A 27,625-nucleotide genomic window follows, 5' to 3' on the forward strand; every position below is an offset into this window, starting at 1 on the left:
ACAGCGTGTTAAAAATTGAATTTGTTCTCTCCTAAAGTTCCCAAAAGTCTTTTAAATTTCAGGATGGTTTCTGTTCCATTGTTTCAAGTTTCTATGTTTGCTGCATCTCTAACTTGAATTCGTTTTCTCTTGGGACAGTACTGAAACTGCAAATCAACAATCGTTCTGCCAAGAGTTCACCACAGCTTAAGTATCTTGGACTGCAGGAGAAGGGGGATTGCACTTCTGAGTTATCCCTAATTCACACACATAATCTTAAATAACGTTTTACCTAAACTATCAACTTATATTATGGGCCATTTTATTATGAGTAACACTATGAGGCTCTACATCTTTAGTTGTTATAATATCCGGCACCGTACATTCCGTACACTAGTTTTAAAATGCTTTGTTGCAACAAGTTTTTTCAGAGAAATGCAACAATAGTTTTTAGCAATCAGGATACAAAAGTTCATCAATTACAACCACATGAGATTGTAAGAATTAGAAATTTTTTTATTAATCAGATTCTCAGTGCACACATGCCTTTGAAATGAATATATGCAAATTTTCTGCTTCCAAAGAGGGACGTAGGATGCCTCAAACAAAAGGCTTCAAAGTGTTAGAGCAGTTTTGTGAAACGAATTACCATGTTCAGGTTAAGCATGCAGAAAATTTTACTACACTGGAAGCTTGAAATTTTGAGAGCTTAATTTATTTTTGAGTTTAAATACATTCTAGTATTTTTGTGGGTTTACGTTCATTAACTATTGCTTAGCACGCATGTAAACTCTTGAAAAAATGGTGGGGAAATTTTTTCTGGACTTAACGTTGTCAAACTCTGATTAAAACTCGTTCGAAAGCCTGTCTTTATAGTTCTATTGACAAAATAGCTGTATTTCATGACTTGCAGTTGCAGAACTTGAATTTTAATTCTGAAAAAGATATTGTCAGCTAAGTGACAACCGAAATCCTTTACATAAAACCTCCTACCAAAATCCTCGCAAGTTTTCCATGCGCTGTAGTTCAAATTTGCTACCATCAATTTTCTTTTTATCCTTAGAAGTAACCCATTAGAAAAAACATATTTTTACCGATATTATTCTTTCAGATAGACTGAGCATGAAGAAAATTTTGTTAAACTGGCGGCCTGAAATTTTGTAAACCAAAAGCACATTTTGTTGTTAATACATTCTAGTATGTATGTCAGTTTGAATTCATTAGCATTCCACTTAGCCATCAGTCATTTTGGGGTCACCATGTATGTTTACGTTCATTTTAAAATACGAATATGATAATTGTGCCGAAGTTGTGATTACAGGATTTAATACAAGAAAAAATCTGTCGAAAATTCATATAAGATAAAAGAGACAAAGTTTTCATAGCTAAAATAATATTTGATTCATTGAATATACAGTTTATAAACACTTACCGAGTTCTTTTTTCCGATCGATCATCACTTTCTGACGCTTTATTATTCTTGCCCAAGAACACAAGCCACCAGGATTGATCGGGGTGGTATCGAAAGCAGATTTATTGGTGCACATCGCAGGACCCCTACCACTATTGGGAGGCCAGTTTTCAACCACTTCTAAACTATCGTCTGCAAGATAATACTGAATAACGAAAGAAAAAAATGCATTTAAGATCTCTTCACTTGAAAAATTAAAAAATAATAATTATGAAAAAACATGCTATTAACAATATAAAATTTATTACTTATACGGTCATTTAACGTAAAACGGTCATTTTGTATTTTGCACGTGACGTCTCCTATATTTCATCAAAAATAATACTTCAAAATATTAATGAAAAATGTTTTTTTGCTTAACAAATTACAAACTTATGTGTGATTTCTAAAGGAAAAAATGTCATCATCACCCTTTAAAATTATTACTTTTAAATGAAATATGTGAACCATCACGTGCGGGACAAAGGTTTGACTTTTTCGTGAAATGGCCCACAAATTATACAGTTAGGTGTAAATTTACGAATTCCATAAAATTCAACAATTTGACAGCTAGTCTCTTCCTGAATAACCGTCGCCAACGACTTTCACATGGAATGATGTTTAGAGGTAACTAATTTGTCAAAACGATGACCTATTTAAACTAGATTTTAACCATGTTAGTATAAAAAGTCTGGTGGGGACCGAGTGAGTTTATTTTTGTCAGGAACTGAATCCATTTGAAGGATGAGTTGGGGGAAATGATGAGAGGAAATGCTGTCCACAGCATTTAAAGTTCGTCCCTATTGGTTTTATGTCCAATCGTATTTTTAGGGGCCCAACTTGTCCTCAAATCATTTGATCATTCGAACACAATTATAATCCTAAACCTCTTCTGCCTTACTTTCGTATATACCAGGCGATTCGACCCTCGATTCAACACCCGAACGGCCGAATGTAGACTTTTTATTGATGATGAAGACTGCTATCGGCGATTTGGCTGTCTGGTCAAGGGCAGAAGCTTCTAAGTGAATACTCACCGTTATACTTACTGCCGAGAACTTGATGGAGAACTCAAAGCCAACTACTTCCACTGTAGTGGAGGAGCAAACGGTCAAATTTTGGCTCCCGTGCGATTTTTGTGATACAATTATGAGAGTTAGATTTTCTGAAAGGTATTGGCACGAGGAAAATGAATTCGGATGTTGGCACCCTCGGAAAAGGTGCAGGAGGGCCGGTTATAACTGCGTTGGGGGGCAAGTTGTTTTCCGTTCAATTTTGTGATACACTTATGAGAGTTAGTTTTCTGAAAGGTATTGGCACGAGGAAAACGAATTCGGATGTTGGCACCCTCGGAAAAGGTGAAGGGGGCCGGTTATAACTGTGTTGGAGGGCAAGTTGTTTTCCGTTCAATTTTGTGATACAATTATGGGAGTTAGTTTTTCAGAAAGGTATGGGTCCGTGGAAAACGAATTTGGATGTTGTCAACCCCCAAAATAGTGCAGGAAGCAGGGGGAAGCAGGAAGCAGGGGTTGTAATAACTGCGTTGGGGGCTAGTGGCTTTCCATTAAATTTTTATGATACAATTATGGGAGTTAGTTTTTCTGAAAGGTATTGGCACGAGAAAAACGAATTTGGTTGTTGCCAACCCCGAAAATGGTGCAGGGGGACAGGGGGGCCGGTTATAACTGCGTTTGGAGGCAAGTTGTTTTCGGTTCAACTTTTGTGATACAATTATGGGAGCTAGTTTTCTAAAGGGTGTTGGCACGAAGAAAAGGAATTTGGATGTTTCTACCCCCGAAAATGCTGCAGGGATCAGAGGAGGGGAGGGATCATAACTTTGCTGGGGTGCTAGTGGTTTTCTGTTCAATTTTTGTGATACATTTATGGGGCTTAGTTTTTCTGAACGGTATTGACACGAGGAAAACGAATTTGGATGTTGCTACCCACAAAAATGCAGCAGGGGACAGGGGGGCTAGAACTGCAAACATAAAACAGTTAAATATTCAGAATTTCTCGGTTTAAAACAAGTTTTCAAAGCTGAAAATGCTTAAATCCACTAATAACTACATTATAATGCCTAAAAATCTGAATATCCGAAACCATTTACTGGATGCGACACTACTGGAGCGTTTGCTGGGAAAGGTACACTATCTTGTTGGAAATCCTTCAAATATTTTGCAAGCTTTTGGGAATTTAGGATTGCATTCTATGCCCTCTGACGATATGTTTGCTGCATTAGAGCGGTATGTTTGTAAACTTTATGCGCCAAACTGCTCTAAATCGGATGTTTGGCTCTGTTCGGTTCATTTTATTTCAAAAGAAAATGGCCAAATCAGAGAAAAGGCCCCCAACACAATCAGCTCTTTGCTATGCTATCATGAGAGCCAGATGCTGGTTATGGCTGGGAAAAGCATGATAACAGATTTGTTCCCCAGATGACCAGAATGGAACCTGCTCCACAGCCGATTTTAGAACTGGTAAAATGCTCGTGCAAAAAAGTTAAATGCTCAACACTTTTATGCAAATGCAGACGCAGCGGATACGGACATGTGGGAATGTTTAGACTTGGATGATGCAAATTACTGTTTTAACTGGAAAGTGGATAGCAGTTCCGATGAATCTGACAGTGAAATTGATTTTTAATTGGTGTTATTCATTAGTATTGCTTTGCTGACTTATTGTTCAAAGTTCTTGATAACTATATTCTTCTGAAACGGTCAAGCACGTAAAAAACTTATTTTAATGATTAATCTAAATGTATATTTTCTTTCAAACATTGTTAACTAAGTGCCTATGTGTTGATATCTGCAAATATAATTCCATAATCTTGTTTTTAACACGTCTGTAATTTAATTCGGATGTTTATGCGTTATAATAATGTTATTGTTGAACTTAAGCATTTTACGCTTTGCAAACTTGTTGTAAACCGAGAAATGTTGAATATATACCTGTTTTATGTTTGCAGTTATAACCCTCTCTGCCCTCCTGCGGCATTTTTGGGGGTAGCAACATGCATATTCGTTATCCTCGTGTCAATACCTTTCTGAAAAACTAACTCTCACAATTGTGTAACAAAAATTTAAGTGAAAACCACTTGCCCCCCAAAGCAGTTATAACTGCCCCCTCCCTGCCCTCTGTACCTTTTTCATCATCCAAATTCGGTTTTCTCGTACCAATAACTTTCAGAAAAACAAACTCCCATGTGTCACACAAATTGAACGGAATAGCATTTGCCCCTTAGCGCTTTTATAAATGCCCCTTTGCCCCAGCCCCTGCACCATTTTTGGGGTTGGAAACATCCAAATTCGTTTTCCACGAACCTACACCTTTCAGAAAAACTAACTCCCATAATTGTATCACAAAAATTGAACAGAAAACAATTTGCCCCGCCCCCCCCCCCCCCAACGCAGTTATAACCGTCCCCTGCCCCTTGCACCGTTTTCGGGGCTGGCAACATCCAAATTCGGTTTTCTCGTACCAATACCTTTCAGAAAAACTAACTCTCATAATTGCATTACAAAAATTGAACGGAAAACCACTTCCCCCCCCAGCGCACTTATAACCGCCTTCCTGACCCCCTGCACCATTTCCTGTGGTGCCAACATCCGAATTTGTTTTCCTTGAGCCAATACCTTTCAGAAACACTGACTCCCATAATTGTAACACAAAAATCGCACGGGAAACCATTTGCTCCCAGATTACTAGATTCTGTATCTGATAGCCTTCTCCCTATCAGTGGCATTCAAATTCTATGGGCTCCTGGGGGTAAGTTCATTCAGTAATTATCTCTTACAGGTTACCGAATTTCTACGATTCTGTTTTTCAATTAATTATTCTAAATTATCCCTTTGATGGATTCCGAATTTCGTTGAAAACATAAGACACGTAGGAGCAAAAAAAAAAAAAAAAAAAACTTCCAGGTAGCATTTAAAAAAAAAGTTTATTTGTGCTCCATTAATTAACGTTTAATTCGCAGTCGTGCACTTAACGTTAGCAGCAGAAAACAACAGCCCCTAAAATATATGATGCGACATAATTAGCTCTTTAAATTTTACTTTAGTCAAATATAATCTTTCCCTATTTGTACATCAAAATTTCAGAGAAAGGTGCCATCTTAATTTAATCAATATATTGTATATGCCGAATGTTTACGAAAAGTTTGCGCCACTGCCCCCTACCCGTGCCTCCGCAAACTTTGCGCAATTCACTCTCGCTATTATTTGGACAGAGCTCTTGCAGGTTTCTAATAATAAATCTTTCTAGGGCTCAGTGGAGAGCAACTGCCATATAGTACAGATCAAGTTTCAAGTTTGATTTAGGCAAGTTTATATAAAACTTGACACTGAACGTCCATAAAAGAGCTCTGGGGTTCTGAAGCAACATCATTTAATACAATCATAAAATTAGGTTAATGTTTTATTTTACACATAAAAGATAATTTATCAAATATTTTAATATTTAATTGATATTAATGAATGGCCGTTTTTGTGGCGTTGGTCCACATTCAGACGGTACTCAACCTGTTTCCATATCCTGGCCATCATTTCTGGATAGTTGCCTGCCACATGAGAGATTAATTGTTTTTTGGCTAAGATGGCTGACGTCCTTAATTTTCTCATCGTAAACAGGATTATTGAACCCAAAAAAGTCTGATGGAGTCAAATCCGGACTTCTTAAAGGCCAACAAATAGGCTTTGCCCTTCGAATTCACTTGGAGTCGAATTGATTATTCAATGCTAACACTCCATCTAGTGTTAAAAACAAACTGAATATGGAGTGCACAAAATTAAATGAACTGCTGATTTCCTCACAAATTACCTAACCTGAGCTCAATCATACCGTTAACTCACTGTGATTTTTCAAAACCTCGGAGCTCTTTCATGGGTATCTTGTGCAATGCTTAATAATAGTGCAAGTGAGAAATAATTTATTAAATGTAGCAATTAAAGAAGATAATGAAAATAATCATTTTGTATTTTCATCATAATTTTTACTTACTTCCACGTCTAAAATTAGGTATAGAAAAAGTTGCTACATTCATGAAAGTTTTTGGTTTTCGAGTATTGAAAAATTTAGGGTAGACCGACCAGTAAATAAACACCACTCAGTGAATGAACACTTCGCTTGTTTTTCGAAAAAATAAGGTTTAAAAACATTTTTCTTCGATGAATTAGCAGTAGTAACTCCCTTACCCCCATTTCCAGAAAGAAAATGACTAGAAAGTGCTATTTTTATCCACCGGTTGGGGTGTTCATTCACTGGGTCGGGTTACTTTTTTTCATTTCAACCCCCCAAAAAATCTAAAAGCAGAACAGTAAAAGTTATAATCACTACACACATCATTTAATGCTTCTTTACTGTCAAGTGTCACAATTTTTAACGATACAATGAATTTTTGGAAATGAGTATCCGCTTAAATGTTCATTCACTGATCGGTCCACATTATACATTTTAAGACGTTCTGCGCCATGCAGTTACGCACGCTTTCATGTTTCATGTGATAATGAGACCATCTTTTTTAGCTGTAGTTGGTGCAAATATGGGCCCTCATTTAAAGGGTGCCCATAACTATACCACCTCTTTTTTTTTAAACAACAAAAATTATTTCTCAGCGATGCAATTTGCATCTTTCGTGATGGAAAATTCTCTGAAGACTCTCAGTGAAAGGGGTGGATGAAATGTGTTATGTGATGTGTCAAATGCGGGTATATTTAGATTGTGCTCTGGCTGAAAGGGCTGTACTGTTTCCACCTCTTGTGTAAAGATGACAAGAGAATGCATGGTCTTTTAGAGACGTTTAATGCACTCAATATTTACAGCTATATTACAAATTACAGATTATTTAATGTTACAAAGATATTTTGAACTGCGAGAGCCACTCCGCGACTCACCAGCTCTTTGCTCTACGAGTGTCTCCCCCTTTGACCTATTTACTTTCTCTTATACACGGAGATACGTTTGGCGGGGATTGCACCCCTGTTTACAACAGTCAGACGATATTGACAATGTGGTTGAAACATGTTCCCTATAGTGTCACAGACATCATATCACACCAAACGGAGAAAGTTTATGTGCACAACAAATGTCCAGCTTCGGATAAAATTCAGCTATTCTGAAGATCTAATTTCGAACATTTCTCAGAAAAGGGGAGCAAAAATCGTATTTACGTGTGGTCTTAAACTTATCCAGCTCCCATACTGGTGACAGATATAAAACACCCGCGTAACATATTTTTCTCATCGAAGAAGTCGCATCGGTATAGGGCCAGTTATGTTTGCGGTATCTGTTAACATATTTTTTTTCTGCAGTGAGTTAAATTCCCTACCATTTTGTATAATTTACTTTTTTTAAAACTTTTTTTTTTTTGAAGAGGACCCATATTTACACCCCATTTTTTTCGGGTGAATTTAAAAAAAGATTTTTCTAAATCGTTGTTTTTAGAATGAAAGCATTGATATTAATCATTGTTTCGCCTTCTTACATATAGGACATTTGCTACAGTTGTTAATTAATGACAAAAATCTAGAAATTTTTGAGTCGAAAACAACATTCTACCAAAAACAAAAGAGTGCCCATATTTACAAAATTTTCCTGTATAATTAAAATAAACTTTTGATTATTTTAGTAGTATTTAGACCCCAAAGAAAACCTGTAAATGTTTTTCATACCTTCAGAATAACCCTTCGAATAGCTGTCGGTTCCTCCTTATCGTTTATGAAAACTCCGTAAAATCGTAGCACTTTTCTATCTTCGGAAAAAAATTGGTTTCCTGAATGTTCTTCTGAATCCAAATCTATATTTTCTTCCTTCGGTTGCCTACTTTCTCTTTGCTTCATGTAGGGATCTTCTAATTTAACCTCTGGTTCACCGACGTCAATGCCTTGATCAGTTAAAAAGATCTAAATGTGGAAGAGCTTTCTTTAAGCATTTGAGGAAAGGTACCAAAACCGACATACCAGTGTTTTTCTTTGATATGTGCATCTTTTGCATCGGGGAAGACGTGTGAACCTTTACTATTGTATGCTGTATATAGAGTTAAAGCAGTTGAACCAATTCTCAGTTTGTGTTATCTTACAGAATAGGGTGGTTAGTTGTTATTGCATTTTAGTTAACTGTTGTATTTCAAGTTAATTGTTGGATTTAAGTTTTATAGTTAAAGCTTGTAATGTGCTATTTTTAAGAGTTTACTTTTCTAAGAAATCAAGTACAAGAAGGTCAGGCACCCCCTATAAATAGGACCCACCGGAGGGGACCAAGCTAGGTCCGGACTGAACTTTAGGAATGGGAGAGTTGGGCCCGTAATCCTGAAAAAGTACAGACGGGAGAGATTGTGCCCGGCGTGAAGAGTGGACTGCTACAAACGGGAGAGTGGTGCCCGGGTCCCCGTGCTGAACTTACAAAACAATTGTGAAAGACTGGAAGCAGCTTATGTAGTAACGTGTACATATGTGAATAGATGTCATGTACATATGGAATTATATATAAACCGTAATAACCTAGAATTTGTGTGCCGTGGAACTTAACTATGATGTTTTGTAAAACGACACACCTGAGTGTATTTAAACCTACAGATTTGAGTATACTTATACTACTTATACTGGCATAAAAAGGTTACTATACTGCCAAAATTAAATGTAAAGTTAGGGCAATTAAAATTCGAATAACTGAAATTTCTTTTGTATTTTGTTTTATTGCCTAAACCCAAAGTGTGAGTATTTCCAACATCACAATGCTCATAGTTTTTACATTACACACATGAATATTATGAAATGTAAAAAAGATTTTTGATGAACAATTTTAGGCAATTACCAGTAAATAAAGAAATGGTTTCAGTGTGTGACTGAATCTTTGCATAAATTTGTTGGTATGTCGCTTTTTTAGAGTCTCATTTTTCGCAGCCTCCATTTGCAGAAATCTAAACAAATAGAAATTGACCAGACAGATACAACATTTAAAACGAGCTGATGTGTGCAACACATGACTTCCTTTTACTCCAATTTAATGTTATTTTCTCATTATTGGCAGTTTTAGTATGATTCAATAGTTTACTCTCTAATTATCACCAACAATGGCTAAATTAAAACCAGAAAAAAAATTTAAAAAAAAAATCGCCAAATTTGTCGCCAAGTTGGCGACAAAACTTGGCGACCAAAAGACTGGCGGTACATCGCCAAGTGTCCGCCAAATTATAACACCACTTGAAATTACATCGAAATTAACATTGATTTCCCACAAAAAGGAGCAAAAGACCCCAATTGGAGAATACGAATGCAACCAAAAAGAAAGGTGCGACACTAGACCCCACTAGGAGTCTACGTACCAAATTTCAACTTTCTAGGACATTATGTTCTTGAGTTATGCGACATACATACACACATACGCACATACATACAGACGTCACGAGAAAACTCGTTGTAATTAACTCGTGGATCGTCAAAATGGATATTTCGGGTGTCTGTACGATCTTAGGCACATATCCACGTGTGGTCGGGTCGAAAAAAAACTCAACATTCATTTGGGGGTGAGCAAAATGGAAATTAAGGCCGATTTTTGGGTGAAATTTTTTTTCGCGAATACAATACTTCCACTTTTGTAACAGGAAGTAAAAATGGCAGCATATATTCTGGCACAACACAGATTTTTACTTACGTAAGGTAAAGGACTAGTTATGGACTGGGCACCCAACCAGTTATTGGTGAAGTTAGACTTCTATTGTCAATGTTAGGTTTGTAATCGATATTCTAGGAATACCATGAGATTCTCAAAATAGCATCTTTGAAGCACACCCCACCCCCATCACATTTTTTCTAAACGTAACTTTTTATGCATAGTGTGATTAAAAATATTAGTCCTTCTCAGTTACCAGTAGTGAGTTTTCTTTGCATTTAAACTGTTTAGTCCAGTTACCTAGTACATCGTAAGTTGCATCAAACGGGGGTTGCAGGTTTAATGTTTTTTTCTTATATGGGATGTGACCAAGATGCAAATCTAAGTTTTCGACCTCGAAAATTTACCGGAACACTTTTGAAATTCGCCAAAACTGCTGAATGTTCGTACGTTTTTCGGATTTTCCCCATTTTGACCATGAAGGAGCACATTTTTGACAAACACCATCATTTACACAATTAAACTAGATTAAAATTTCTACACTTTGACACCAGAATGGGCTTGTTAGCCCTAATAATTTTTGAAATACAGCTTTCCCAAGCTTCGCAAGTTCTCCGAACTTGGAAATTTTTAAACAATTTCCTTTCTCCTTCCCTCAACCGCTTAGAAATGTTAAATTGAATAAATGTTTACTTAGCTAACTCATATCATACAGGTCATTAATGATATAAAGACAACTGCATGTGTGATAAAAAAGAAATTGATTAAAAATTTTCAAAATTGGAGAATTGTCGAAATTTTGAAAAGCTGTATCTCAAAAACAGTTAGAGCTACTAAGCCCATTATGGTGTCAAATTGTAGCAAATTTAATGTACTTTAAATGTGTGGCGTTTATCAAAAACGTACTCCATCATGGTCAAAATGGGGAAAATTTGAAAAAAGTACTAAGTTCAGCAATTCTGACGATTTTCAAAAGTGTTCCGAGAGGTCGCCGAGGTCAAAAACTTGGATTTTGCATCTTGGTTACGTCCTGTACAAGAAAAAAAAAAGAAAAAAACCTACTACGGTCCCATTTAATGCAACTTAGGCTCCCCTTTCCAGAACAAGGTTACTGGACTATTTGAAAGGTTTCATTCTCAAGGACCTGAGACTGCAGTTTTTTTCTTTTTATCAGATCGCAGTTTTACGTACTACTTCTTTTGCTTTTTTTCTGTAATATGCGTAGGTTTTCGGCATTGATTTATTTAAGATCCTCTCAAGCTAATGTGCCCACATTTATTTAAAAATATTTTAACTAAAGTTGCTTTAGTAGCACAGTCAAATTGAAATTACTTTAGTTAAGATCACATATGACCATAATTAATTGTTTGGCCACTTTTACTCAAAATTATTATTCGGTATTGATGATAAAACATCAAGTAAATTTGAAAAACCATTAATAAAAATTTGAAGCAGCAGTTATAGTACATAGTTCTGTTTTATTTATTTAATTATTTATTTTTGTTGTTGATGTTGCTTAGACAAATCTTTCAAAAGCGATTAATCAGTTATCCTTTTTTAAATTTTAATGTTGCTTGGAATATTAAGTTTACATTTGGTTGTATTGTAATAAAAATAAGTATTTTAATATTGTTGAACATATATATATATATATATATATTAGAAACTAATAAAATACATCGTCTTTGTTTTACTGACATTCTCTACGTTTACCAAACTTTTATGGGCGCAGTAAAAGTACAGCTTCTCGCGCGTGTGCATGACAACATGCACTCATTATTTTGAGTAATAACAACACATCAATTATCTAGTAAACGTAAAACGAAGTAGAATAGGGTCTACATCCGATTTTATAGTTTTCAAAAAAGCTTATTTGACAACATAGTGCACTCAAACTTGTTTTAGTATGACTTTTTTTTTTTTTTTTTTTTTTTTTTTGTGGTATGTGAAAATTTCAGTTAAATTGGGACTCAATTGATGGAATTATTTATAAAACGAGTGCAAGGTAGTAATCCTCAAGTGCCGAAAGTGGTTTTGTACCAGTTTACAATAAGAATGTTTGCGTGTTGTCAGACTGCAACGGATAGTGGTTATACGTTTTGAAAAGTTTTGTATGCGTAAAATAGAAAATATGTGAAATAAATGGTTGTTTGTGTATATTATGAATCAGATTACAAAAGGTTTAGCGGATTCCAAGTAGCTGTGGTGTCTTGAATTGGTTTCAAGAAGCAGTTCCTAGTTACTTCTCAAGTTCTTGCGTTGTTTTCAACGTTAAACTCTTTTAATGTTGTCCCTGTCCTCAGCATGAAAAAAAAAAAAAAAAGTATTTTTTTTATTGTGTTGCGAAAACTATTTTTCTATACCGACTAGTGAATTTTCGAACGATTTTTTATGCCATTTTTTTATGCAGCGTGTATCTACCGCACAAAAACAGGTTTGAATCTTAGAGCAGGAATTAAAATGGAGGGAGCAAGGCCAATCATTGGCTTAGCAAAAGCTGACCTAAAGACCCCCAAGTCACGCGACTCAACAACGACGAATGGTCGGCACGTTTTGCGTGAAACGAGCGAAAGAAAACTGATTTCTTCTAATGTTATGCCTTAAAACCCATCACGTGACTTGGGGTCTTGGCTTCATGAATGAAAGTCTTCACTCCCTCCATTTATCTCTTCTCAATGGTTTGAATGCATACAGGTACAACTAATAGTAAAATCAAAGAAGTTGAGTTCTAAACGTACAGTTTGGAAGCTACCCTTTAACGTTAGTTTGAATTTTTTTAAAAATTCTTCGTCCTTCTTTGTAACACTTTATGAAGTGTAATAAATTATGGAATATCTTATGACGCTATGAAAGAAAAATATTTTTGAGTGTACAGAAATTTAATTTTTCTGGATTACAGTTGCGCTTCTTTTATTAAAATATTTTACTTTACATCACATTCCTTACTATGTTCAAACTTACTCTAAGTATGACACTTTTGTACAAGGTTATGAATTCGTTTTAACTATTTTTTATAATGAATATTTCTTAATTTTGGATAAGTGTACAGTACTTTATGATTTAAGTTACTGTGACTGTACTGTACGTCTTTTCAATCTAACAATACAAGCACAGGTAGAATGATATTATTTTGAATTTAATAAATTCTTATAATGAGTCAGAGTTTTTAAGACCATTCTCTGTTTAAAATTTGTTTGGCTATGCTTTTGCAGATAGTTTGGCATAATGTCATAAAATCATTTAATTCAGAAATATTTCGTAAATTTTGAATAATTTTTACTAGGTAAATACTTTTTTAAATTATTTTAGTTTGTGTTTGAATGTTTATCTATAGTTTGAATCAGTGAAGCCAATAGTTTTTCTTGAGCAAAATAATTATTAAAAAAAATATGATAAAAATAATAATTAAATAGAACATAGAAGTAAGAAGTAACATAAAAATCATAGTAAAAATCATCAAAGTAAATAAATATAAAGAAAACTGTTTAATCCACGAGTGACCCATTTTATTAAAAAACTACTCACTTAAGACAATACTAACTTAATATTTACTAAAATACTCTCTTTTCTAATTAAAAACTACTCACTTTTGTCCATTCATCGCAGTCATAGATATGAATAGTTCTTCCATATATTTGTAAATCATTACCGACGTTCAGATCTCTCCAATGATAATTCCTTTTCAATTCATGGTGTGGATATCGACTCCGAGAAAACATCACACCCTAATTCGAAAATAATTAAACAATAACAAAACTAATAATGATGATGATAATTGCAAAGCAAGAAGTTCATCCAAAACAAAGGAAGCCTACTTTTCCCTATACCAGCTTCAGCTTTCGGAGCAATTTTTTGAAAACAAAATACGAGGGTTATAGTTTTAAAATTAAGATGAAAGCGGTTAGAAGATGAAAAACTACCAGTAAAATCCAATGCTTATGAACGTAGAGGTGTTGCACATGTGTCTAGAACGTAACTCGTGAAATGTTTTGATGGAATGTCATTCTATTAAGTAATAAGTACAGTAATAACTACATTAAGAATTAAGTATAGAAATAAGTACATTTAGTAAAAGGTATACAGGGTGTCCCAAAACGTCCGCATAAACTCTGAAGAACAGCTAGATTCCTCGTTGAGAGTACATAAAAACTTCAAAAAAAAAAAAAAAAAGCCTTCCTCAACGATCCATAGTTTACGAGCAAAATACGAAAAACAAAGTATGACGTCACTGCCGGTGAATAAATAAAAAACACTTTATTAAAAATATCAACACCAAAAAACGTATATTATGTATAACAACAAATACGTGTAATGACGTTTTAAACATTATAGTCTGGAAAGATGTGCAAATTTTGTTGTTGATATGTCCAATAAAGTGTTTTTTCCTTGCATCCGCAGTGACGTCATACTTTGTTTTTCGTATTTTTCTCGTAAACTATGGATCGTACAGGAACGCTTCTTTGGGAAGTTTTTATGCACTCCCAGCGAGGAATCTATCTCTGCAGAGTTTATGTGGTCGTTTTGGGACACTCTGTATTAATTAATAAGTAAATTAATTAATAATAATATTAAGTAATAAGTATAGTAATAAGTATAGTAAAAGTGCAGTAATTAGAGAAACTTTTGTTTGATAGAGTGTCATAATAAAGCAGAAATGTTTTAAAGTCAATTACAAAACGTTTACAAAAGCGAAAACTTAAAAAAAAAAAAATCAAATTTTTCGATGGAGAATGAATATTTTTCAACTCCAATTTTCTTAGTTTAGTTTAGAGATAAATAAAAGTAAAATTGGGTCACGTGTGTATCTAAAAATAGAAATGTAACAACATGTTTACCGTTGCTTGAATATGTGATGGTTTAGTTTAAAAATGCATTTTGAGCTAAAATAGCAAAAAACCAGAGATAAAGAAAGAGTTTCTTTGAAGTCTGAAAATACTCACGTCATTTATTCTTGGCGTGAAGTGAACGAAAAAAAAATAGAAACCATATTAGCGATCGATTTCCTAAAAAAACATCTTTCTTAGGACGAAGTAGAAGATGACAGGAAGAGAAGAGATGTTTATTTTTTTTATATTTTTAACATTAAAATGTTTGATATTATGTATTTTTTTTAAATAACAAAACAACTTGTAATATTTTAATATTTTAGAACTTTCTACCACATTTTTTTTTCATTTAGCGAGAATCTACATTTTTTTTTTTAAATGCAAATCATGAAAATACGTTTAACAAAGTTTTTGAGGCGGATTTTTGATTTTTTTTTTAATTCTAGAAAATCGCTAGTTGAAGCGTTGAAAATATGTTTTCAAAAAACCATATGTTGGTTTATATAAACTTCATACATAGCACAGTCATCGTTCAGCTATTTTTAAATGATCAAATAGCATATCCTATTGTACTAAAATTTAGAAATGAATTACATACCTGGCATAAACCACTGTTGGGTATACAAGGTTCGTATACTTTTAAAGTGTTATCTTCCAAGTAATAAAAAATATTCACGAAGCGACATCGGTAAGTCTCTGTACACCAATCGTCAATATCTTCCTTTAGGACACCTTGGAAAACTAGTATCTAAAAAGAAATATAATTTTCTCTTTAGTTAAACGAAGTCTTTTTGCTGCTCTGTCATTTTTTCGGTCATTTAACCTAATGAGCAATTTAGGAGCCATATCTGTATATGATTATACGTAATAACACAAATAAACTGCCGTGCAAATATTAAGATTGATATTAATATTGACTAGGGGTAGGGTTACTATAATTTGCGTAGGTGAAATTCGGATAATTTTATAGACGGGTAGGTTAAAAAGTGAAGACTTTGCATAATGTTTTACTGATGGATGTTTAATCACACTTCGCTTGAAAATATTTTGGCTATTTTTATGTATCATAATGCATTATATAATTTTTAAGTAGAACATTTATGTTTTGTTCAATGTACAGTTTGCACACGGATTGTATGGAACTGGCAAACGTCCAGTAAAGAAGAGCCTATCTGAATGAGGGTGAAAAGTAAAAATTTGATGCGCGTGTTCCGCTCATTTGAATGCTACTTTGTTTAATTTAAAGGATAATATATATCTTCAAAAGCTCACCTCCCTGAACACTAATAGGTGCGTCCATTTCCGCCTGTAAACCGGATGTTTGCCTTTCTATCTAATTGGTAGTCAAACAGTACTCTAAACAATAAAATATAAATTTTATAACAACTGAATATTAAAAGAAAAACCTAACGAAAACTCTTTCTGCTAAAAATATGACGATTTAAGAAGTAAACTGATGTACCTCTGAACAGAAACAAAATGGCAAGAACAATACATTTTTCGTTTTGAAAAAAGGTTTTTCATTACCTTGAAACATGGTGTTTCCCTCAAGGTTGTCCTTTTGGTACTTAGACAACAAAAATATACATTGAACTGGCTTTGATCTTTGGTTTTGCCGGATGTCTTTTCATCCAAAAGCTTATTTCTTTTGTATTGAAAAAGGCGTTCCCTGTAACGCCAAAAAACATTTGTCTGCAGTAATCTGCATTTTGTGCTTTTTGTCGTTATTTCTTGTTTTATTGAAATGGTCCTTTGCACAAAGTTCTTCACTCGCGGGTGTATCTTTCCATTGAGGTCGCGTTCAACGAGTAAAGAAAAAGTAAACTAAATGTTTTCATAGATATTTTTGTGTCAAGAAAATTAAGTCAGCATTTATATCGATACTAGCTGCGTCGCCCGGCTTTTCACGATCCACCTCGAAAATAAAAGTTATGTCAAGTGACGCGAGTTCAACACTCAGGCTTAAACCAAAAAAAAAAAAAAAAATTCAGTGAAATTTTGCGGCAGATTGCCGAAAACCCCCAAAAAGTAAACATTTTAAGTCCCCTGATTACAGGAAAAGCCTCAAAACAAAACAAGAATTTTACCTGTTCATATTCGAGAAAAAAAATGGCAACAGATCTTTCATCTCAATGACTTTCTTCCCCCGCTATACATTTTAATAAAAGCATTGTTGCGGATAGTTGAGATGAAGCACTGAATAATAATTTCAATGGAGGAAAGCCTTCGAAAAATAGGGATTTTATGTCGAAATCTAAGTGTCATAATTAATAGTTTTTAATTGATATCTCCGCTAATTATTATCGGAGGATTATGTTAAATAGCCAAACATGAAGACGGGAAGATGACGAATCCATCGATACCAGGTTCGATGGTCAGTTCACTGTCGCTCCGGAGAAGAAGCTTGAACATACAGAGATACATAGGTACATACACTCAGTTTTTAATTATATAAGACTAGCAAAAATACCCGGCGTTGCCTGGGTTAGCAATAATGATCAGAAACAATTGTTACTTGCATTTGTTTTCTGTTTTAAGTGAAAGAACTTAAAACACACCTTTTTGACGTGACTTAAAATCTAGCTTCTTCCTTACTCATAAAACTAAAGTAGCAGTAAGTAAAAAGAGCAAAATAGTATTCATTTAGAAAAGAAAACACGAAATTTAAGCGTATACAAATATGAAGAATTTCCGAAATATGAAATTAAACTTCACATGTTTAAAAAGATTTATCAGTTAATACTTATTTTTACCTTCTCTGCATGTCTATTGAAGAACGAACTGTTTAAAAAATGTAGCCTCGCGCCCGTGATCCCCTTAAACTTGCTTTAGTTATTTTGGAAATTATTAATTATTGTGGGTTCTAGGTGCGATTTAAAATATTACCGAATTTGCGGGAATCATTTTGGGATATCTTGGATAATGCTCCCCCTCCTTACTTTGTAAAACGGTATGTTACTAATTTTTGTTAAAGAGATATTGTCGCCATATGCTAAGATACTTTTGGCCACCATAAAATGGCGCTAAACAATTTCATCCGTAATGTTTCCAAAATATTTGGCGATGGTTTGAATTTGTGCACAAAGTCACATTAATGGAAGTTTTTGTGCTGTTTATGGATTTGCCTAATTTAGTTGCTGGATTATTTTACAGTAAAAAAAGTTTTTAAAGATTCTTTGATTGACGATATTTTGTTTACATGGTGAAAGCTGACAAACATTATTACGTAGTCTTTGACTTCAAAAACCGTGACAGTTGAAAAAACTGCCAAATGCATCCGCTACTGAAATCTTTCTGCATAAATTTTGGCGAGGTTTCTGCTGTTAGATTGGATAATGATTAAAAAATCCAATCAGCACAAATAATAATAAAAAAACCCCATTAATTACACTAAAGTTCCGTTTAAATGGAAAATAATCAACCATATCTATAGTTATTATTAGCCAATCTTGGGGGAAAAAACGTTACTTTAAGATTTGACTTGAGAAAAGCCTCCAACAGTCAGACGAAACACAAAAACATTCAACAATTATAACTATGAACTGGGAGTTGAGATGACACACTGAATAATGATATGGGTTGAGGAAAGCCTTCGAACATGGAACAAAAAAAGCCCATAACTCGTTTTTCATACCACTTAGAACTTTCTAACAGATGCCATCTTCATCAGAAAAATAAGCGCTTTCGATGGACACATAGTTTTAATATGTGCACGTATTTTTTAACCGTCATATTGGGGCTTTTAAGCGAAAATTTGGACAAATTGGAATAAAAAATGAACTATCAATCGGATTTTTATCGAACTGGTCTACAAATCTCCCCAGTACCAAAAAGAACAAACGGTGAAAGTTTCAGCCAAATCTGCCGGGTAGTTTCTGAGATCTTACACTCTTAATTCAAAAGAACGAAAAAATAACTCTTAAAAAGAGTGAAATCTATTGCGGGTGCATTCATTCTTTCTGAGTGCTAGCTTTATCGAAAAAAGACGCTTTACGAAAAAACCAAGACTAAAACTTTTCCATTTGGAGTGAAATTCGGAAAACACTCCTTTTGATGAGCGAAAAATAACAACATTCTTTAAAAGAAGAACTCAAAAACATTTTCAGTGGTTCGATTCTGTCACGTGATTTTGTTTAGGGAGAATCTTCTATACCTCCACGTTCGGCTTAACTAACGTTGGTCGCGAATACCAAGTGGATGTCGCTATCTAAATGTCTTCATTTAATGAATTAAAACAATATTTGTTGCCGAATGAGGTTTCTGAAGGAAATGCACAAAAACTGCATGGTAAGTGCGAAGAATTTTCTTTTTTATTAAAACTTGTAACTGTTAATATTTCTTGAACTGCTCGTATATCGTTACAAATCACCCACGTGCAATGTTACGGCGAACTTTTTGTAACTTTTCTTCCAAATTAATAAAACTTTCATCAACAATTTTGTTTCGGTCATCGAATCAAAAATATGACATTTGAAACAGTCGTTACCATCTTTGGTGTGTGCGTGTACTGTATATATATTTAATGGCAGGTGTTACAAACCCGATCATGCGCTATAGGTCGGATACCGAATCCGCTCCCGATGGTCGGAGCTCCAACCACTGCGTATATTTTAAATTAATCAAATATTGTTTTTGTGTATAATAAACTTTAAAGGGTATCATAAACTTTGTATAATACACTCATTCATATGTGTAACGGGCCATTCATTAATTAAGTAAGGGTCCTTAGGGGAAGGGGGTGGAAATTTCTCTACATACCCTTGCTTGGAGGGGGGGGGGGGGTGTTAGATCCATTCATCGTAATATTTTCCAAGCCGATATTTTATATTAGAAATCCGCGGTCAAGTGGTTTGGCAAATATTATATTTCATTTGCTTCAGGAAGGTAAAAGTATGTATTATAGGATGAGCTGTTTTTTACTTGTGTTTCAAAGAATGAAACGTGTAAAATATAATAAAAGAATCGCACTGTAGTGTTTTGCACGTTCTTTTTTTTTTAATTATTATCGCATCATATACAAAAATTATTTGTCAAAACAACATTCGGTCTGGCCTATATTCCTTACAGTAAACATTTCTTTACTCAAAAAGGTTTAAAAAAAATAATGATGATAGTTACTTTAAGAACGATCCCAGTGATGTAATACTATTTGTTATTTTATTATTGTGAAGAAAAACAAGAGTCTTACGTAAGATGGGGGGAGGGGGAATCTTACATACCCTTACACAGGGGGAAGGGAAGGTCAAAAATTGTTAAAATTGTCCTTATGTAATTAATGAATGGCCCCGAAGAAACAAAATTGAATTCAAACGTATCTTGTCACAATTTATGAGTGACTTCTTAAATTAATTTGGACTGATGTAACTTTTAAAACATTATTAATGTTAAAAGGCAGACCGAGAATATCAATATAGAGTTTCAAAATTTTAAATCTATTTATTTGAAATTGTGTGGGTTTTTTAATTTTATTTTAATCTTTAGATTCGGAAATGTGTGTGTGTGTACGTAATATTGCACGTAGGTGATTTGTAACGATATACGAGTAGTTCAAGAAATATTACCAGTTAAAGTTTTAATAAAAAAGAAAATTCTTCGTACTTACCATACAGTTTTTGTGCATCCTGTTCGGAAACACTAAAAACAGTTTTTTTTTTCATTTTTTTAACTTAAAAACTAAATTTTTTTTCAAATGAAATAACAGTTTTAAATTCAAATACACAGCATAAGCACATGAATACACGTTTAAAAAACAATTTCGCCGAATGATAGTGAAATGATTTTACCTATGTTATTCTAAAAAAGAGTGAAATATCGGTTTTCCAAAACGGAAAGCAGCCACTCATTTAGGATATTAATTTAGTCTTAAAAAAGAGTGAATATAACTTATCAAAAGGGAGTGAAACTAGCTTATCCAAAAGGAGTGAAAATAACTGCTCCGAAAAAGGAATGAAATTCACTCCTATAAGGAAAGTGCGTTTTCAAAACTGCAAAGGAGTGAAAATTTACTCAGTCTGAGTTAAAATCGCTAGAATTTTTTAAGAGAGTAGAGAACAAATTTACCAAAGTCCATTTTTATATATATAGATAACTAGAGGACCCGACAGACGTTGTTCTGTTCAACTTTATGAATTGAAAAGTTAAAAAATTTCAATAAACTACCAAGTGTTTGAAAAGTTCTGTTGAAAAAAAAAGTAAAAAAAAAAGTTTTAAGCTGCTATGATGTCAGAATTCGTATATTTATTACAACTTGATTTTTCTAATGGCCAATGAGAAGTTGCTTTATTAACTATTTTTTCTCTTTTACTTGATTGTTTGTTCTTTCAGCCATACTCAAAAGATAAAAACGTCCTCAAATATTAAGTGAAAAATCTAACTATCCATCTAGAACAAACGGAAAATCCCGCTGCAACATCCCCCATATGAAAAAGAATATAACAATCGAAAGGATATCGTTTAGAAAAATAATAAAGGTTAAAACAGTTCTTTTAATGAGAGAAAATCACTCATCCCACTCCCTCCCGATGTAAAATAAACACATTCTTCAACTAAAAGGACTAAAAACTCTTTAAAAACGAAAAACAATTCTTTGCAATTTGAAATATTTCGCCAAATAAACAAAAAAAAAAAAAAAAAAAAAGAAAGAATAAATTACATTAACAGTATCTTTAAAATGTAAACAAATGATTGCGCAACTCTATTTTTTATAGCCAAAGTCGCCAAGCCACCACGTTACTGTAATCCAGCCGATCAGTGAGAGAAGCCAACTCCGATCGATTAGCAGTCCGATCTTTTGAACGAAAACTTTTAAAACTTCATTTATTGCCTAATTTGTTCTTTCCACCAAATGTAAAGATCTTCCACTGCACTGATCATTTGTGTTGTACCCTGTTGTAATTTATCTGGACGAAAATAAAATTTGTTTCGTCTTTAAATTCCGTCATATTTTCCTTTAATAATGTACTGATTAGTTAGATATTCTTTAAAGTATTCTTGACATTGGTGCCAAAACTCAGATAGATTTCAGCCGAGAAACAAATGCTGCTCGGTACGGTACTTTCTTACCATTTAGTTAGGAAAACCTAAAGCACCGATCCGTTCACATAGTTCAACTACGACGACAGAATACACGTTTTGCGTGAACCTTCCAGTACTTTATTTTAAAATGTATCACGGGACCTAAAATCGTTGCTTTCAAGAAATGAAGGCTTCACTCTCACTCTCTACGTTTTATCTATTCTCAGTTGACATATCACAGTAGGAAATTTCATCATAAAAAGCAGAGCTGGCTTTCTTATTGTCCTTTGGTAACGGGTTAAATATTTATTTCAGTTCTCGCTCAACAATAGGTTAAAATAAATATTAATCATTTGGGAGATTTTGTCATCCAATGCTTCAATTAATTAATTAATTGACAAAAACGTTTCCGATTCGATCCATCGCGCTTCGAAACCATGCTTGACACAACTTAATTACATACAAAAAATTTGATCAAATTCGGTCCAGCCGTTTAAAAGCCTTATGGTGACAAACGTACGCACAGAAGATTTTTATATATTAAGATGACTACAGTAACAATAAAACTGCAAATCGCCTGAGGCTCACGTTTTTCATGCACGTCTACAACTTTTCGTTGAAGTCGTTACCAGCGTGTTCAATGAGTAATGTATTAAAAGGAATAAAAATGCAGATGAAAATTTACTTTACTATCCATCTGTAAAAAGTGTGGTCTAAAACTATCCACGTGCGGTTTAGGTGGCCCATAAGTAAGTTCCACTAAAAGCTGGTTGTTTAAACTTGAGTTCTGTGCTTTCAGTTGTTTAACTGCTTCTTCTGGAGAATTCGTAGATATATTTTTAATAATAGGCGATCCTTTATCAAAGATGAGAGTTCGAGGACACTTAGAGTTTGCCTATAAAGGTAAAAAAAAGTTTCTGAAAAAAGCATCTTAACATCAGTAAATTAAAAATAATCTTGTTAATTATTTTTGCTTGAGACATTTTTTGTACCTTTGTAAATAAATAAATAAATAAATATTGAATCTCTGTTGAAGGGCATGTTCCATGCCTACTACATTTTTTCTTTCACACACTTCTTTGCATCGTTACGATACTTTTAGTCACAAAAGGTACGCTTGAAGCTATGATGCAAGTTAAATAAATAAAGAGAAATTTTCAATTTTGATTTTTCCTTTTGTTTGCCAGAAATATCGAAAATCTGGGTGTTTCGGCTTTATGAATGAATACTTTTAGCTCAATCTAAATATTTAAATTTGTGCCTCAAAATATATTCCCTTTCGAAACAACATTGAACTGTCCCAAATATTGATGTTGTCTTTAAAACTTAGCTCAACATTACTTTAAGTTGAATAATATTTTCACTTAACATTGATTTAAAAAATAACAACTGATATCACAATGTGTATACCTCCCCTCTTTCTGTGCCTGTATCGGACATCTAATCATAGAAAGAACAGTAAAGTATCCTATTGTTGCTCTGAGGCGACGATATATTCATTCACGGTTACTCTGATTCACGTAGGTTAAAGCCGCACCGCTTCCTATTTTTAGTGCATTAGGATTTAGTTCATCCGGTCCCTGTTTATCCGGAACTCCGGTTTATCCGTATCAAATTTGCAGAGTGTAAAAATTATATTCACTTGAATAATAATTTTAAGCTATGATACTTAAGTTATGATAGTTAAACTACGCCAAATGTTTGATTTTTAATTTGATTCAATGTACAACTCGGGCAAAGGACGTATATTACAGTAATCTTGAAAAAAAAAAAAAAAATAAAACACATGGTGTATATGGAGCATCAGTATGACATCACTGCAACTGAACTGTAAATGATTCGGTGTTTGGGAGAAAACGATTCTATGTAATTTTGTTGCGAATAATTGTTTTTTGCCAGAGTAATAGATAATTATGCTCACTTGAGAATATTTTTTGCTGATTATCCATATTACTCGGATTATTCGAATTGCCTTTGGTCCCAGTTAGTCGGGATAAATGAGATTGCACTGTACATTTGACTTCAAAAGAAACTAGAAGACACAACCTTTCACTCTGCTGGCATGGTTATAAAAGCTATTTTTTACTTTTTATCTTGAAAATTCGGTTCACAATACGGTACAGTGTACAGTATTATCAAAATATGCTATCTAATAATTCTGAATTTAGAGTTTGGAAGCTAGTCTTAAATTCTGAATTGAAGTTGTTGATATTTCTCGACCTATACTGTAGCATACAATGCAGTAAAACAAAACTTTAGAGTTTTTTAGAGTTTTAGTATATTTAAAGTTGTATTACTTGTAGTAAAATAATTTAGTTTACATCGCATTTCTTATATGGTTCAACGGAACTCTAAGTGGCTCCAATTTATTTGAGCAGCTGTTCCACGAACTGTTAGAACTGAACCAAGTTGACTCAAACAGTTTATTCGTGTGCAGAGCGAACGTTTGGCAATATGCTGAGTTAAATCAACTAAGAAGTTGATTCAACTCATTGGGATGAGAATGGTAGCGGCAGATGTGCCTAATGAGTTGAGTGTCGTGTGAAGTGTGCCGGGCGATTCCTTCACCTTTCTACCTGGGTACACTCAGCGATAACTTTCCGTTCGAAAATTCATGGGTTGTTTCCATCAATCAAAAGTATTACTTTTAGTCACTGAAATTGACAGAATTAGCAAAAAATAAATAAATAATTAAATAAACATGAAGCGAGAAAAAAATATTTTATTTTCAAAACGTTTAATTTTTGATTACTTTTTTAAAAGTGCCCGATTTTTCAAATCAATCGTGGTCTTTATGACGTCACAAGTGATGAACTTTGGCACACTACTCCACTAGCGCTGAGTGCTTACGCTTGCTGTCTACCGCGTTTACAGCTCTTATGATAATTAAGAAGCAAATTAAATATTGCGCTCTACGCTTGCAAGTTCATGTGAGTACCATTTCGTTGCCCGTTTATGTGAATCAAGAAGCAAATTAATTACTGCACTCTGCACTAATGGCATCAGTGAATGGCATTTCATCACTTGTGATGTCATGCACAGAAGTGAAAAAATTAAAATTGAATCTGCTCACAGATTAAAATAACTGCTAAAAAATATTAAACTTTGTCAAATTATTTTAAAAATGGTCAAATCCTATGTTTTTAGCATGTTCTTTTAGAAAGAAAAGACTTTTTAAATTTCGGAAACGACCCCATTCTACTAAGTTGCCTCGTGTGTATGAGGATTAATTCTTTTAAGAACATAAGTGTACAGAAGGGAAATCTTTTGATTTTTCTCTCCTGCAAAATTAAAAAAATACTAATAATAAGATGGATGGACCTAGTTATGATATTAAACGCTTCATTTTTGAATATTCTGGTTCGTGAGTTAAAAAATAATATAAATTACTTTCAAAATTCTTGTCCTAATCTACCATATATATATATATATATATATATATATATATATATATATATATATATATATATATATATATATATATATATATATATATATATATATATATATATATATATAAACTTATGTAACTGAAACAAAAAACGACTAACTTTATAACTTTCAAAACACTAAGAAAGTTTCTAGGTTTAGTTTAATGTGTGCTGAAATTACAGAAGATTGTTTGTTGAAATATTTCTTTTATAAAAGGTAATAAGAAATAAGAAAAAAAAAACAGTCGTATTTTCACTTGCCAGAGCAATTTCCAAACTCTTGCAGGGATCAAGTTTTCTTCGACATCAAAGGAAACTTGATCCTCCGGTGAAGGAGATTCGCTTCCATCTAATAAGTCTCCTATCCCAGCTAAGAAGTTTGTCATTTCATTGTTTTTTTTTTAAACCTTTGTGTGATAAAATAATCCTAAAACTTCAGTACATATTCAGTTTGTGTAGTTGTTTCAATTTATGTTTCACTAGCGGTACTCGCACGGCTTTGCATGTAGTAGTAGAAAATTAAAAGGTCATTTGGTCGCCTGTATATTTACAAATAATGGATGATGAATTTCTCGCCATTATGCTATGCTAATTTGCTCACCCATGTTAAGGTAATTTGCTCGTCGATGTCATGGTAATTCGCTCGGTGCAGATGAATTAAATCCACTAATGGTGGTAAAAATAAAATCATAGAAAAAGAACAAAATCGTATTTTCGAAAAAATGGCTTCGAGGTGCACTCCCCTGCTACAATTTAATTACATGCCAAATTTCACGAAAATCGGCCGAACGGTCTAGGCTCTATGCCCATCACAGAGATCCAGACATCCACACAGAGAGACTTTAAGCTTTATTATTAGTAAAGAAAATAATCCTAAAATTTCAATACATATTCAGTTTATGTAGTTGTTTCGATTTGTTTTATTTTTCATAAATGAACGATATTCATACTAATAATTTAAGCATTCAAGATTTCAACGTTTTCCTTTAGGTACATAACTTTTTAATGCTTGTATCAAGGATTTTTTCAAAACAGTTGAAGAGGAAAATTCTCTCCAGTAGCAGATTTTTTTTTTTTTTTTTTTTGAGTGAAAACTTCTTTAGGCGTGTTGAACATTTTTTGAGATTGGAAAATACGATTGAACTTGTGAGGGATACATTCTAAACCTATCTACATTACGTATTAATATTTGAAAGAACGAATAAAATTAAGTTAGCTGCATTATTGTTAACACTGTTACTATTAATGTTTACTCTACATACACATACTGAACATGATATGGCTTGTTTGATATTTATTGTAAACATTTATTGTTTGTAATCTATAATTCAAGACATGACACATATTATTTTTAAAGAAAATAATTATTATTCAAACGTGCGCGTTATTTTGCAAATATGAACGAGATTAAATACCGAGTCTAAACTTCAACGGTCTCTTAAAAGCCACTTTTGAGTATCCTTCAATTATCTCGAAATTTTGATTTACCGAAGAAAGTCCTGCCCCAATCACTTCAGTTAATTAGTGTTTTACTGTATATTTCTACTTAAAAATGAATCTTATAATCAAGCTAAAACTTAAATCAAAATACTTAAAAAGCCAGTTAATACTACTTCAAGAGCCGAATTTGCACAAGCTTTGAAAATCAATTAGTTATTTACTTTGTCAAGTCCTAATCCGAGAAGCATTGTTTTCGGAAGGCCATAAGGAAAATAAGGAGATTCCATTATCGTCCTGTTGCTTTTGGATAATGTAGCTGGACTTAATTTCTTTGATGTTAATATAAGTACAGGGGTGGTGAGGATGTATTCTGTACTTCAGGAGAACTAAGCATACGGGCTGATGGTTTGAAAAAGCAATGAAATAACTGTGTTTGCAAGAAAAAAAATTGTTTCATCTATTATTGGCTAATGTATTGTTGAGGAAACAATCAAATAAAAAACCACTAGAGATAAAGAGCTTTCTTCATTGTTACAAAATTCATTTATACATGAACTAAATTTCCCCAGCCATTCGCAACTCCAGAGCTCGAATACGCTACCATGCGGTGATTAATAATACTGTCGAAAAAGGTAAAACATTCAGTTCCACGTGTTTTCTTTGAGGTAAATTACAGCCTTTAGACAGTTTGTGGTATAATGTGAATTTAGAAGAAAATAAAAGAAAGCTACCTACAAACACGATAAAAAATTATTGCAATTCACTAAGCTTCAAAGCAAGTAATAAGTTACGGCATTTGTTTGTTTTATCTTTTTCATCCGCCATTACACAGTGGCTGCAACGCCCCCTATAGTTTATTGGAGTTGCGAATTGTTCAC

This window comes from Uloborus diversus, chromosome 6 (assembly GCF_026930045.1).
Source record: "Uloborus diversus isolate 005 chromosome 6, Udiv.v.3.1, whole genome shotgun sequence".
Taxonomy (NCBI): domain Eukaryota; kingdom Metazoa; phylum Arthropoda; class Arachnida; order Araneae; family Uloboridae; genus Uloborus; species Uloborus diversus.